Source organism: Schistocerca cancellata, chromosome 4 (genome assembly GCF_023864275.1).
Source record: "Schistocerca cancellata isolate TAMUIC-IGC-003103 chromosome 4, iqSchCanc2.1, whole genome shotgun sequence".
NCBI classification, from domain to species: domain Eukaryota; kingdom Metazoa; phylum Arthropoda; class Insecta; order Orthoptera; family Acrididae; genus Schistocerca; species Schistocerca cancellata.
Genome location: NC_064629.1, coordinates 800,147,594 through 800,161,204, shown reverse-complemented (window position 1 = coordinate 800,161,204; position 13,611 = coordinate 800,147,594).

The window sequence follows — 13,611 nt, the reverse complement described above, 5'->3', positions numbered from 1 at the left end:
GTCAGTTTACACTGACTTTGTTCTGCAGAAAGCCTGTTATGTTTCTGCTGACTTTTTTTTATTTTTCTTCCCTCCGAGCCACCGTTTTCCATTTCCGTACTTCACATTCGTTGCTTAGTATACCACAAATCCATACTAATTATATAACTCTTTATTTAGCAAAATATATAATAACATTATTATCGATATAAATCGAATAATGTTGCACATCCCAAACAGTATATCAGTTATTATACACTCACTGAGTAGTAAACCATAAATCCAGACTTTTACAAAACTCATTACTTAACAAAATATCTGATAACATTGTTATTTGTATAACAGTATATCAGATATTACACATTTTAAGCTGGGCCGATGTGGCCGAGCGGTTCTAGGCGCTACAGTCTGGAACCGCGCGACCGCAGCGGTCGCAGGTTCGAATCCTGTATCGGGCATGGATGTGTGTGATGTCCTTAGGTTAGTTAGGTTTAACTAGTTCTAAGTTCTAGGGGACTGATGACCTGAGATGTTAAGTCCCATAGTGCTCAGAGCCATTTGAGCCAACACATTTTAAATAAACATTTGGTGACAGGTTTCTTGAAATTTCAAACTTAAGACATTTAAGTATAAAATCTCTGAAATACACTTTTGTTTAATTACCAGTTACGAGCAATATGCTTAGAATAATCACAGTATTTTCCCCACTGTTCAAACTTTAATATGGAAACATCTGAAATTTCAGATTACAAAGAAAAGCACAAAATCATATATAGGAAAATTGAAATGCACATAGCTACGCGAAGGGCTATGTGCAAAGCCAACAGTAACTGTTACAGTATTATGTTCTCCCAGAATTTCTTCCAGAACCGTTTTAAATTTGGGTCAGATGTAAAGATTGATAGTAAGACAAAAATGGAGAGTCAAGAAACTTGTATACTAGACAGGGCAGAAATTTAAAATATTAGAAATAGAAAAACCAAAGCCGAAATGTCTTTCGGTGTACTGTAAGGAAGGAAAACCACGGAATGTTGCGAAAAGGCAGCTGAAATTGATAACACTCAACTAGGGTTTCCTGTCAGGTTATAAACTGTATTTGTGATTGGACCATACGAAGTATGGACGTGAGCTAATATTAAAAAGTGGTCATGGGGGATTTTGATTAGATTTTGAGGATGGCGATACAAGGGTAACGTAGAAAAGACGTGCTTCGAGGCACTCAAAATTTATTTCGCGTGCCTTGTACTTTATTTTGTTTGCAGGTGTGGTTTTTTCGGCTTAGCTAATGGACACTCCGAGCAACAGCAAGGAACTGCTGCACGTCGCGCCTACGCGATAGGCCGAGAGAAAATTTCTAAGTTTCTTGCACAAAGGCACAAAACGCGAGAAAGAGATTCTTGCGTAAACTCTCAACGCCTTTCAGGTAACTCCATAACTGGATATTATCCCTTTCCGGGAGTGTTTCTCCGAAGCTAAAAGACACGTAGCGTATATGGAAAAATGGACCCTACGTTCGTGACGATCGCAGAAATAACATCACAGGCGTCGCATATCACCAGAGAACTGCGTCGCCTCAACTCAAAGCCATTTGCATCTCTGTAACGTACACGAACGAGGTTCCCCAGACTGTCATTAATCGAAAGAACTCCCCCTTTGTAACTTAAATTTCTATCCCACCACAAGCAAGTCTCCATTCAGATGCAGTAACGTAATTTAGAAATATGAACTACTTCAAAATGTATAATTAGTGTTTGTTAGTGGTTGCTCTTGCAAAACTATGAGCAGTTCAAGCAGTTGCCTCTGGTGCCTAGATTACTAAATTGTTGTCTTCCGTTTCGAATAATAAATCTTTATAAGTTGTTTAAAGAGGATAATTGCAGTAATGTAAGTACTTACCAGTATTTACAATTTTCCAAAATCTCAGTACTCTTCCATTGTTCAAGGACAAATTCCATAAATTATCTGGGAGTAGGCATTAGGAGAGATTTAAAACGGAATGATCATATAAAGTTGATCGTCGGTAAAGCAGATGCCAGACTGAGATTCATTGGAAGAATCCTAAGGAAATGCAATCCGAAAACAAAGGAAGTACGTTACAGTACACTTGTTCGTCCACTGCTTGAATATTACTCACCAGTGTGTGATCCGTACCAGATAGGGTTGGTAGAAGAGATAGAGAAGACCCAACGGAGAGCAGCGCGATTCGTTACAGGATCATTTAGTAATCGCGAAAGCGTTACGGAGATGGTAGATAAACTCCAGTGGAAGACTCTGCAGGAGAGACGCCCAGTAGCTCGGTACGAGCTTTTGTTGAAGTTTCGAGAACATACCTTCACCGAGGAGTCAAGCAGTATATTGCTCCCTCGTACGTATATCTCGCGAAGAGACCATGAGGATAAAATCATAGAGATTAGAGCCCACACAGAGGCATACCGACAATCTTTCTTTCCACGAACAATACGAGACTGGAATAGAAGGGAGAAACGATAGAGGCACTCAAGGTACCCTCCGCCACACACCGTCAGGTGGCTTGCGGAGTATGGATGTAGATGTAGATGTAGAAGATCTCTTGAGCAAAGATCCGTTCCCTGCGATTGGAAAAAAGCACAGGTCACATCCATTTATAAAAAAAAAGGGGGCAACAGAACCGATCCCCATTACTCGCGTCCTGTATCACTCACCTTTATTCGCAGCAAATTTCTATAAAATACGACGTCTGTCCAAAAAGTTAGGAAGCGATTTTATTCCTGACGTGTAAGAGGCGTTAGCGCAGTACCTACGGCGGCAGCATGAACAAACAACTGTAAACAACAGCTGTGCATTCAACCAGTAAGCTGTGAGCAGGCAGTGTGAAGTAGTGGACGTGCGGCCGCCGTGTGTCAACGTTGTTGTGTCACAAGTCGCAATGGAGCGACATCTCTTAATTCAGGTTTTCAAGACATTATCCTGAATGTTATGAAGAAAAGTGTATGCAAAGCCTGTCCCGCACACCTTGACTATTGAAGAAACAACGATTTGTGGAAGCCTGCCGTGAACTGATTGAATTGCAAAACGCGGGCTATTCTTTTCTGGAAAAAATCTTCACCGTTGACGAGACTCGGTGGTATCAATACGAACCTACCATAAAAGAACAAATTACAGAAATTCACTTGAGGGAGTCAACGGTTTGACGACATAACCGACATTCAGGCCAATGTGACGCGCGAGATGAACAACATCCCAAAGAAGGACGTTTCTTCGTACGAGTATGAATCGTATGTGCATTTTACCCACATGCGAGGAGACTATGTAGAACACCCGAAGCATTAAAATCACCATCTCAGCTTTTCCGTATTTTTAATTAATCCAATCTCGAAACTTTGTGGACTGACAGGGTTATTCTGATTTTAAACTTAATGGCCTACCCGCAGCAAAATTATCTGTTCCATCGAAAACCGGGATGGACTTCCGAAACCTTCGCTCTTCTCACATTATATAGAAGGTCCCATCAACAGAAAAGCCAGATGGATTTGGTGTTTCTCCAGTTTGGTATAGATTTTGACCACACAATGCTGCCTACTTAAGAAAATACACCGAGCGATGTGGTGCAGTGGTTAGCACATTGGACTCGCATTCGGGAACACGACGGTTCAAATCCGCGACCGGCCATAAAAAATGGTTCAAATGGCTCTAAGCACTATGGGAGTTGACATCTGAGGTCATCAGTCCCCTGGACTTAGAACTGCGTAAACCTAACTAACCTCTGGACATCACACACATCCATGCCCGAGGCAGGATTCTAACGTGCGACCGTAGCAGCTGCGTGGTTCCGGACTGAAGCGCCTAGAACCGCTCGACCACAGCGGCCGGCCGACCGGCCATCCAGATTTAGGTTTTCGAAGATTTCCCGAAATGACGGGATGCAAGGGCACGGCCGATTTCTTTCCCCATCCTTAACACAATCCGAACTTGTGCACCGTCTCTAATGATCTCGATGTCGACGTGACGTTGAACCTAATCTTACTTTGTTGAAGTAAATACGTTTGTATGGAATATGTAACCTGATTTACAACGTGATTTATTGTTCCTTGGAAGACAAAACTCGCTGCATTGTTGTAAGTGGAGAGCCAGCTTGGCATAATAGTAGCCTGGTACCAAGACTAGCGATTAAACTAATTCTTAATATAGAGAAGTTTGAATGTGTGCACTTTACAAAACGTAAAAATGTAACGACCTTGGAATGTGTAAGTTATAATTCAGAATTTATGTCGTGCAACTACCTAGGAGATTCAATGTATAATAGATTTATGAAGGATCAACTTCGCATGAGTTTACTTAGAGGTAAAGCAAATGACACACTTGAATTTATTGGCATAATACTGGGAAACTAGTGTGTCTTCAAAAGAGATCGCATTCAATACACGTATTCGGTTCATGCTGGAATATTACTTGTATGCGTTTAGTCATAGGGGAAGGACTACTAGTAATTATAGTCGTTTACGAGGAAGGCTGGCTCGAATGATCACATGCTTTTTTCGACCAGCAGAAGAATGAAAGTGAATTGGTAAAAAATAAACTGACCTTGTAGTCACTGCAAGAAAGATGCTGAATATCTCATGAAAATTTGATTATAAAACGCCAAGGTCTTCCTTTCAGGGCGGCATTTTCGACAATAAAATGTAGTATCTGCAACAAACTTTTATATTCAATCGCTTAGTACAGATGTAGATGGACTCTTCACCCATAAAGCGAGATCGGACGCAAGGAATTGTTGTACGTCAGATAATACCTGTGACTGAAGTGTCTTCAGCCAAATCGTCAACTGTTCACTAGAAAGTGTTCCGTTATGAAGTGAAACCGTTAAGAGATCGAAATTAGTTTTTCGACTTTTTTTTTTTTTTACATTGTCCGACCCACGCCGTTTGCATATATTTAAAATCCACGTTTGTGACTTGTAGTGTTTGCGTTTTCTGCTGTTTATACTCAGCGATTCATCGTTACCTACTTTATTAACTGGTCATTCTTATCGTTGACTGTAGGTGGACACAAGAGTTTGCGTAAGTTTGTAAAATCGAATACCTTTCATGAGATCATATTTTCATCTTACATTGCGCAAAGGAGGATGAGCAAGTTTTGTACGCCGTGTTCCTGCAAGATGTGCGAACTACAAACAGATGACCTCACACACCAGTTGTTATATTTTATTCAGCTGGTCTTATGGGTCAGGAACACAACATAGAATAAGTCATAACACACAAGCAAATAACTGCAAGAAAAACAAACACGACAATAAAACTCGGAATTCTGAAATGTGAAAATGAAGATAGTTTCAAAACAATAATATTAATACTACATTAATACTACACCATTAAGTCTTAGTAGCGTGTAAAGAAAGATAGAGGTGTTGACCATGGTTTAATTAGCAGCCTCCCATCATGTCTTTCACCAAGGTACATCCACATCAGGATCACTGGATCCGGTAACCAAACTTGTATACTCAGCAGGAACAGTTTCGAATTACCCCTACATTTTTACTTACAATTGAACACATTTAAGCAAACGTAAAGTACTCATACTTGCACAGTATCACCCATATTGCATTCATTTAAATGATATAACAGTTAACGCAACCAAGCAAAGTTGCATGCAATAAACTACTATTGGGAATAGTAGTAATTCACCAGATGAAAAGGTGTATCTTGGATTTGAATACAAATAGTTTGTCACTAACAGTCTTCCACTCCTGTGGAAGCGTAGTAAAACTGTGGTGTAGAGTGGAATACAATTTTTGAGCGGTAATAAATATAGTTCTTCTGTCTTGTATTCTCTGAAGGCCATCCGGTGTTCCTGTTAAGCAAGTTCATATTATCAGCCACAAATCTCATAAGCGAGTAGGTGTGCTGCGGTGCTGATGTGAGAACTGGTAACTCGTTACCTGGAGCCCTGGTTAACACCACCTGTGGACCGAATACTCGCTTTTGGGCTAAACTGCCTAACCCTTTAGTGACCAGTGGGAACTATAGTTCCCACTTATTTGTTTTCGCTGTAAGTTCAGTGGTAACCCATTGTTCCCACTTCTAACTTGTGCTGTCAGCTCTGTTAGAGTATGGTAACTACATGTAAATTGTCAACGGGTGTGCGAAAGCGGTTGTATTTCTACCTTTTTAGTCAATCAATGCAGAAGCGCAGTTTCCGCGTGAAAACGAGCCACTGTTTCGACCGCCACAGCGTTTCTTGTACAGTGTGCTTTCCTTTTGCGTGTGAAATGACTTGTGTCGTATTTATCTACTTTTACATTTGTGAGGGAGATAGTATTCGTGTATATTTGCTGGATTTGACTGAAAATTACGTAAATATTACAAGGTAAGTTAGTGGGAGTTATTTTTCCCACTGAACTTAGGTGAAGTGCAATGCATATGGCTGCGTAATTGGCATCGTAGTTATTGTTTGTTTCTTATTGTTTAGAAGGCCTGGACTGATGGCAGAAGATGTTTTCAGAATTTTGTATGCTTTACCAGAAGATGTAGAAGATTCAGATATCGATGCTGACTCTGATGATGATTTTGAGTCACCAAATATTTCACAGATATGCTGAAAAAGAATTCTAGACTTAGCAGGGGAGAATTCGAATTTTCTGTCAGGTCATATGTTGCTGCAGTGAAGTGGCAGGATAGCAAACCTGTTTGTATACTACCAAATTACCACAATCCAAACACATTACAACTGTTTTGAGAAGAAACGAAGATGGAAGCAGAAGTGAAGTAAGTATTCTGCCCATTGGCTATGGCAGAGTATAATAAAATAATGGAAGGAGTGGATAGATTTGATCACCTGCGTGAACGGTATGCTGTAGGCTATCGTTCATGGAAGTGGTGGCACAGACTGTTTTCCTTTCTTGTAGATTTGGCAGCTGTCAATTCCTACATTATGTGGAAGCTACAGAAGACAGAATCAGACCGGCTAACATTTAGATTGCACTTGGCGAGGCAGCTTATCTCTGGAATCTCAGGTCATAAGCGAAGAGGAAGGCCTGTTCATTTTCAAACACCAGAATGGTGACAGGTCTGGAGTGCCAGATGAAGTTCGTCTGGAGAAAGTTGGAACTCATTTGCCTACAAAAGGTACAACAAACACAAGATGCAGCCAATGTAGCACCAAGAACAAAGAAAAGAACAAAACTAATGTGCAGCAACTGTCGGGTACCTTTGTGTGTAGTACCATGCTTCTCTAAGTTCCATAGTACAACACCTTAGTGAACTCTAAGGACAATATGAACAAATACTGATATAAATGTAACGTTTAACATGCTTTTTGTACTAAAAAAAAGGATATACATTTTTTTAAATTAGCAAGAGAAGTTACTCCAGAGTTCGGTGGGAACAATAGTTCCCACTAATTTTTTTATACTCTTAGGCTAAACTCTCACTTTTAAGATTTATACTATGATTTTATGAATGGTTCCTTAGCCCAATAAAGTGTTCATAAAAAGTGTACAACTTATGGAAATAATGTGGTCACTAAAGGGCTAAATTGAGGTGTCCCTAAACATTGTTTCATAAGGAATCAAGGAATGAAATTACGTAGCGTACGTAGGTTTCAGTGTATCATTAGTGCTGACTAGACAATACTCTAGTTGCATAGGCAGCTGCATTTATGTTGTGCTGGAGATGGTGAATAGATGCTTCCAAGAAGTGCTTACCATTTATCCTCACTTCCAGAAATCTGGTGTCCTCTGTTCCACAAATCATGCCAGCACTGTAATAAATATAGACGTTAGCGCAAACAGACTTTTATGTACGAAACGGCATGTACTGTCTTCTTTCAACCAACACTGCGTCCATTACCTCTAACCCATGAGTTTTTTCTCTCCAGAATGTGAGTTGCTATATTAGTGTCTCCCATGTATCTGTAATAATATTACTTGTATCTCCAAAAACAATACACCTTTAGAGTTAACTGCTATAACTGATAGCAATTCATTAACATAAATCAAAGAAAGAAGCGGTTCTATTGTGTAATCCTGTAGAAATCCTCACCTTCGACTACAGCAGTGAGACACTTGCTCATACGCTATAATATGAAAGTGTAAAGTAACCTGCTTTCTACTTTTCAGAAATTGTTGAACTCAACCGAATCTCTTGCTGCTAGGACCTAATATTCTAATTTACTTAATGCCGGCCTCCGTTTTTCATCGATGCTTTCTACTATCATGAAGAAAGAAATATAGTACCGGGTCAACTGAAGAGCCAGTCCTGCAACTAGACTAGGAATCTTGCCAGTTAATTATGCTAAGAGAAACAGGCAATTTCTCCTTTGTACTCTGCCTTTATGAAATTTATGGAAAATATGGGCCGCAATAATATCAACACTATCTCTTTGTCCTTCCTTTAGTCATTTCTCAATTAATACTTTCTAACCTTGAGACCACTGCGTCTACGTTTGTAGTAACAGCTTCTACACCTCCATTAACGAGACTTAAATGAAAACATTTGCTGCTGTACTTCTGCTAGTTTGTGTTCTTGTTGGGAAATCACAGTCGAAAAAATTAAAAAAAAATAAGTATTGAAGTACCTACATGCAATTATACTATTATTCTCATGTAGCTGAAGTTAATATTTTTAACGTGTGCTCAGGAAGATTGTAGGGTTAAATCTGAGGAAATCATCATAACTAAAATTTTGATGACAGTAAATCCAAACATTACTGCACAGCACTCTTAACACATGTTGACTACAAAATAACACATGTTGACTAAAAAATTTTAGAATATCAGTCTGATTGAATGAAATGTTATTTTTGACATAAATAGCAACTCCTTCCATCTGCAAAGGATACAAGGGAAAATTCAGTAACGTGAATCTCTGCAATGGAAGCCTCATAATATCTTCACTTCGAAGATATTGTTTCGATAAACATAGTTATCTGTTACCTGCAGTCCCCAAATATTTTGATAAAATACATGTAATTCTCTGAAGGCGACATTAAGAAGCCTTTCGTAGGCGGAAATAACTGTTGGCCATCGCAACGAGAATCTTATCCCAGTACAAGAGACACAACATTCCCCATCCGAGGCTTATTTAGGTATAGGCCATACTGTGTAAAGCCCCACCTACTGATTGTTCGAAAGGGCACCAAATCTATGTGGGCAACTTCCAACGGCGTATAACTCGCTACCCAGCAGAGGCTGGTCACGGTAACAAAACATCTCGACAAACCACACATTTGCTCGCCATCTTCCCTATGATTACTCACCGTCTCTGAAGAACCATCGCACAGTGGCCCTATGTAATCTACTAGAGAAACCGGTAATGTTTCGCAATTGCTGACTATGTATGGGAACTGGATATATGTGCTGATCTCCTTCTCCTCCTTTCCATGTCCGTCTCCTCCCCTCTTCGTCCACTCCCACTCTCCCTCTTTCTGTCCATCACTTCCTCTCCTCTCTCCCTGCCCATCTCCTCCTCGCCCCTCTCTCCATTTATTCTCCCCTCGACTCTTTCCATCTCGTCTTCCCGCCTCTGTCTGAACTTGAGCCTTGTTTATTGTTATTGCAAATTCAGATTTCGTAGTAGTATTTTAATCAGAAGCCGATAAACCATAAATACAACTTTCATGTTTCCTGTTAAAACCGAATGCGAGGAGGAAAACAAAACAACACGTTATTGGGTATACAGCTTCTGTTCAAAAATGTGTATAATGAGAAAGAAAATGTACGAGAGAAACAATTTGGAAATCGATGTAGAACTTCTAAAGATTTTTGCTAACGACGTTTCCTTAATATATTTATATATAGCTTATGTCCATCCACGCATTTATTTTAGTAACGTTAAAAATTTGCATTTAATCGGAAAGAACTTGTCGAGATTTTTGGTAACTACGTTTCCCCTTATGTGTTATATGCATTTATATATTATGTACTTTTAAAAGTATATAGCCTAGTTTTGTCCAAATATTCATTAGACATTAGCGTTTCGTGTAAGAATTCGAAGCAAATCGGTCAAGTAGTTTTAGAAATTTTTGATCCGTCTAAATGTATATTAGAGTATATCGTGTGAAAATTTGAAGTAAATCGGTAAAGAGGTTTGCTTGGTAATTACTTTCTAAAGCCAAGGTCGCATAAATATTTATTTTTGACAGCTGGTTTCGACAAACTTCGCTGTTATCTTCAGGTCTTCAAAACTTTCTTGTTGCAAAAGGTGTTCATTGTGAGTTGAAACATCATGCCTAGTTGCCAAATTAGAGGATAAGATGTAGCACATTATCCACTAATATGACAACTTAGAGTGTGGTTCCAACTAACAATGAATACGTTTTGTAGCAAAAAATTTTTAAAGACCTGAAGATGACAGCAAAGTCCGTCGCAACTGGTCATTGAAAGTAAAGAAATATTTATGCGATCTTGGCTTTAAAAGTCTTCTATCGAATAAAACAGATCGTGCCTTCTCATTTCTCAACATGAGAAAATTAGATCAAGCGATTTTCGTGATTTTTGCTAACAACGTACCCCATTTATATATTATATATATATATATATTATGAACCTTCAAAAATATATACCTGTGTCTGTACGAGAGTTTATTAGAGTACCGTGAAAAAATTGAAGTCAAGTACTTTTCGATATTTAACGACTAGTCATTGTACTAGTATAGTAGTATAGATTACTTTCTGTTAGCCCAGCACGAGGTGTCAGTACATTAGCAACTTCGTGTTCATCTCTTAACATTTACTGCAACTGAACACCTGCATCACGAGCATGGCTACTACCATCTCACTATAGCCGAAGTTTGCTACACAGGTGCGTCTACAGATATTGTATCGTATAGTATGTTAACCGGGGACCTAGAAACGGCGGAGAGGCTCCGTCCCCACCGCAGCCGCAGTGGTTCACAACCCCATGACGACTACCGCAGTCAGCTTCACCCCTCCGACGCCCCACACCGAACCCAGGGTTATTGTACGGTTCGGCCCCCGGTGGACCCCCCCAGGGAACGTCTCACACTAGACGAGTGTAATCCCTATGTTTGCGTGGTAGAGTAATGGTGGTGTACGCGTACGTGGAGAACTTGTTTGCGCAGCAATCGCCGACATAGTGTATCTGAGGCAGAATAAAGGGAACCAGCCCACATTCGCCAGGGCAGATGGAAAACCGCCTTAAAAACCATCCACAGACTGGCCGGTTCACCGGACCTCGACACAAATCCGCCGGGCGGATTCGTGCCGGGGACCAGGAGCTCCTTCCCGCCCGGAGAGCCGTGCGTTAGACCGCACGGCCAACCGGGCGGGCCATCGTCTACCGCTGATTCCTCTCCGCTGCCCACTGAGAGCTTTTAGGACCTGTTTTTGATTGTTATTACGAAGCTGTTTAACATAGGTCTATTTACACACCCTATTGTTCCAGCTGTCAGTTCCCGGCACTTTTGCTCTCTGGTTCTTTCTAAGCCTTATTCTTTCCTGCCGTCCTTCTAACTGTGCCGGAAAGTTACACATCTTCCTTCCATTTTTGCTCCTCTCCCAGCCTGTTCATGCAACAATCTCAGTAAAAACAGGAGACAGAATTAATATCCTCTCTTTATACTCCCTGAAATAAAGCTACATCCAATGCATAGCATCAGATTAGTTAACAAACCTACAGCTGCTCCACAGCTTCCCCTTCCTACAGCAAATTCTGTGGAACCAATAAACAACAGAAATTGAAAGTTACAATGATTATTTGACCTTATAGAGAAAAGTATGCCTAATTCATACTTTCTGGACTGCACAAGGTCCAATAGTTAATTGTTCGCCTAAATGAAATTGGAAAACCACTTACGATATAGAGGTGTGCGTTCCAGGCAGAGGGTCGTTAATCTTTCACATGGAGCTGATCAAAGTCTGCCGCACGTCATTGTCCAGGAAGAAAACTTGCTGAACCGTGCGACAGACTAGTTAGGAATAAGTTGCTGCCATTACAAAATGCGTTGTGACTTCTTCAGCACGTGGTCAGATATACCTGCTGCCTGTCAGTGATAGAATCAAGGCCGAATAGACAAGTGTTAAGACTGTAATTGGCAAGTAGCATTAGTAGAAGTTGAATATTGTGAAGCCTTAGTGGAAAGAAAATGAGTAAATATTGAGTGAAGAGAGAGAAAGATGATGCGGTGTCCGCGTGGTGCTGCGCGGGTTGCCTGCCTGCAGTAACTGCCGCTGCCGCCTCCGGCAACTGCAGCCTCTGCAGGGGAAGGGGGAACCCAGCCCAGTACTGAGGTTATTACGGACTGTCCCTATGCAGCAACTAGTAGTGATAGCAGAGCCAACGGATATTCTTCACAAAATTCATGTGGGGATTTCCTCTCACCACGGGGAACTGAACGAATAGAAAAAGCGACCTCCAAACATTTCATATTTACTACAGGAAATACACACGTACAAAAACTTCGAGCAATATTTTTAAGGCATTACATAGTGCCTTACTTTATCCTTTGTGACGTGTTTTTCTTCCTAACTGCCAAATAGTATCCACAAAAAGTTTTTTCTCTTTCAACAGAACGGATTTTTTTCGCTATAAGTAATTTTCATTAAAACCTGATTTAATCTGTTTACGTGCTTTCTTATGTGCAGTACAGTATTTTTCATTGTTCAGGAATTATAAAATCTAAATCATTTCTCGATTTCAGATATTTCTCCTCTTTGGGTAAACACTTGTAAGATCTTGTGCAATGTGCTACGAAAACAATAAAATGAAGATTAAGTTAACGTAAAATCACAAATCCGCTGTCATTACATGTATTAGTGTGGCGAGAATAGTTTAATTTCCGATGTTTGCCGATGACTACACCTTTCACCGTAAACGTCAAAACTTCGGTTCCTGTAAACCTTGACGGTGACGGTCTTTGTGAATGCTATCATTTGAAATGCAGTGTGGAACGTTTTGACCTTCCATCCCGTTCTTTGACACTGTGTACGAACCCATCGTAAATCAGCATCTGGATATGCAGTTTCTTCACCAACTAATTGTCTCTCATTTTATCTTCATTTTGCCCATCTTACCATCGAATGTTGCAAACGTTATGACTTGAAATATCTGTGCCATTAATTTTTAAAAAGAACCAAACAACTGGGCAGACACGTATTACGCGCTAATGGTACTGTTAACTCTACGGTATCTACGAACGAGACTCAGAAAGGATGCCCAGAACAATTCTTGGTCTTACTAGTCGAATCCTCAGCCTGTGTTCTGTTTTCAATCTTCGTGTCTGTTCTTAGCCACCGCACCGTGTCCCCCACCCCAGCTGTTCCCAGAAGCAAAACTTGTAATTCAAAGTTATTGCAGCTGTTATGCGACCACTCAGTTCTCCAAGGTCAGCAACAGTTTCGTCATACTGGCCTAAGATTTGTTGTGGCTACAATTCAGAAGAATTCGAAATTCACACAAAAATTAAAAAATACAGAATTTTAGTGTACATTATATTACATCAACTTTGCGCAAATGTCACGGTCTATTTCGCGTGTTTCCAGTACGTTTTTGCCATAACAAGAGAAACATGATACATCTCTACATAAGAAACAGGTATTTACTGATCTAAACTAATTTTAGTTCGATACATAGGTAGTCCCTACTCTTCCCATCTGCTTTTTTCAGTGCTTATTTATAATACAACATATGCAAAACTCGTA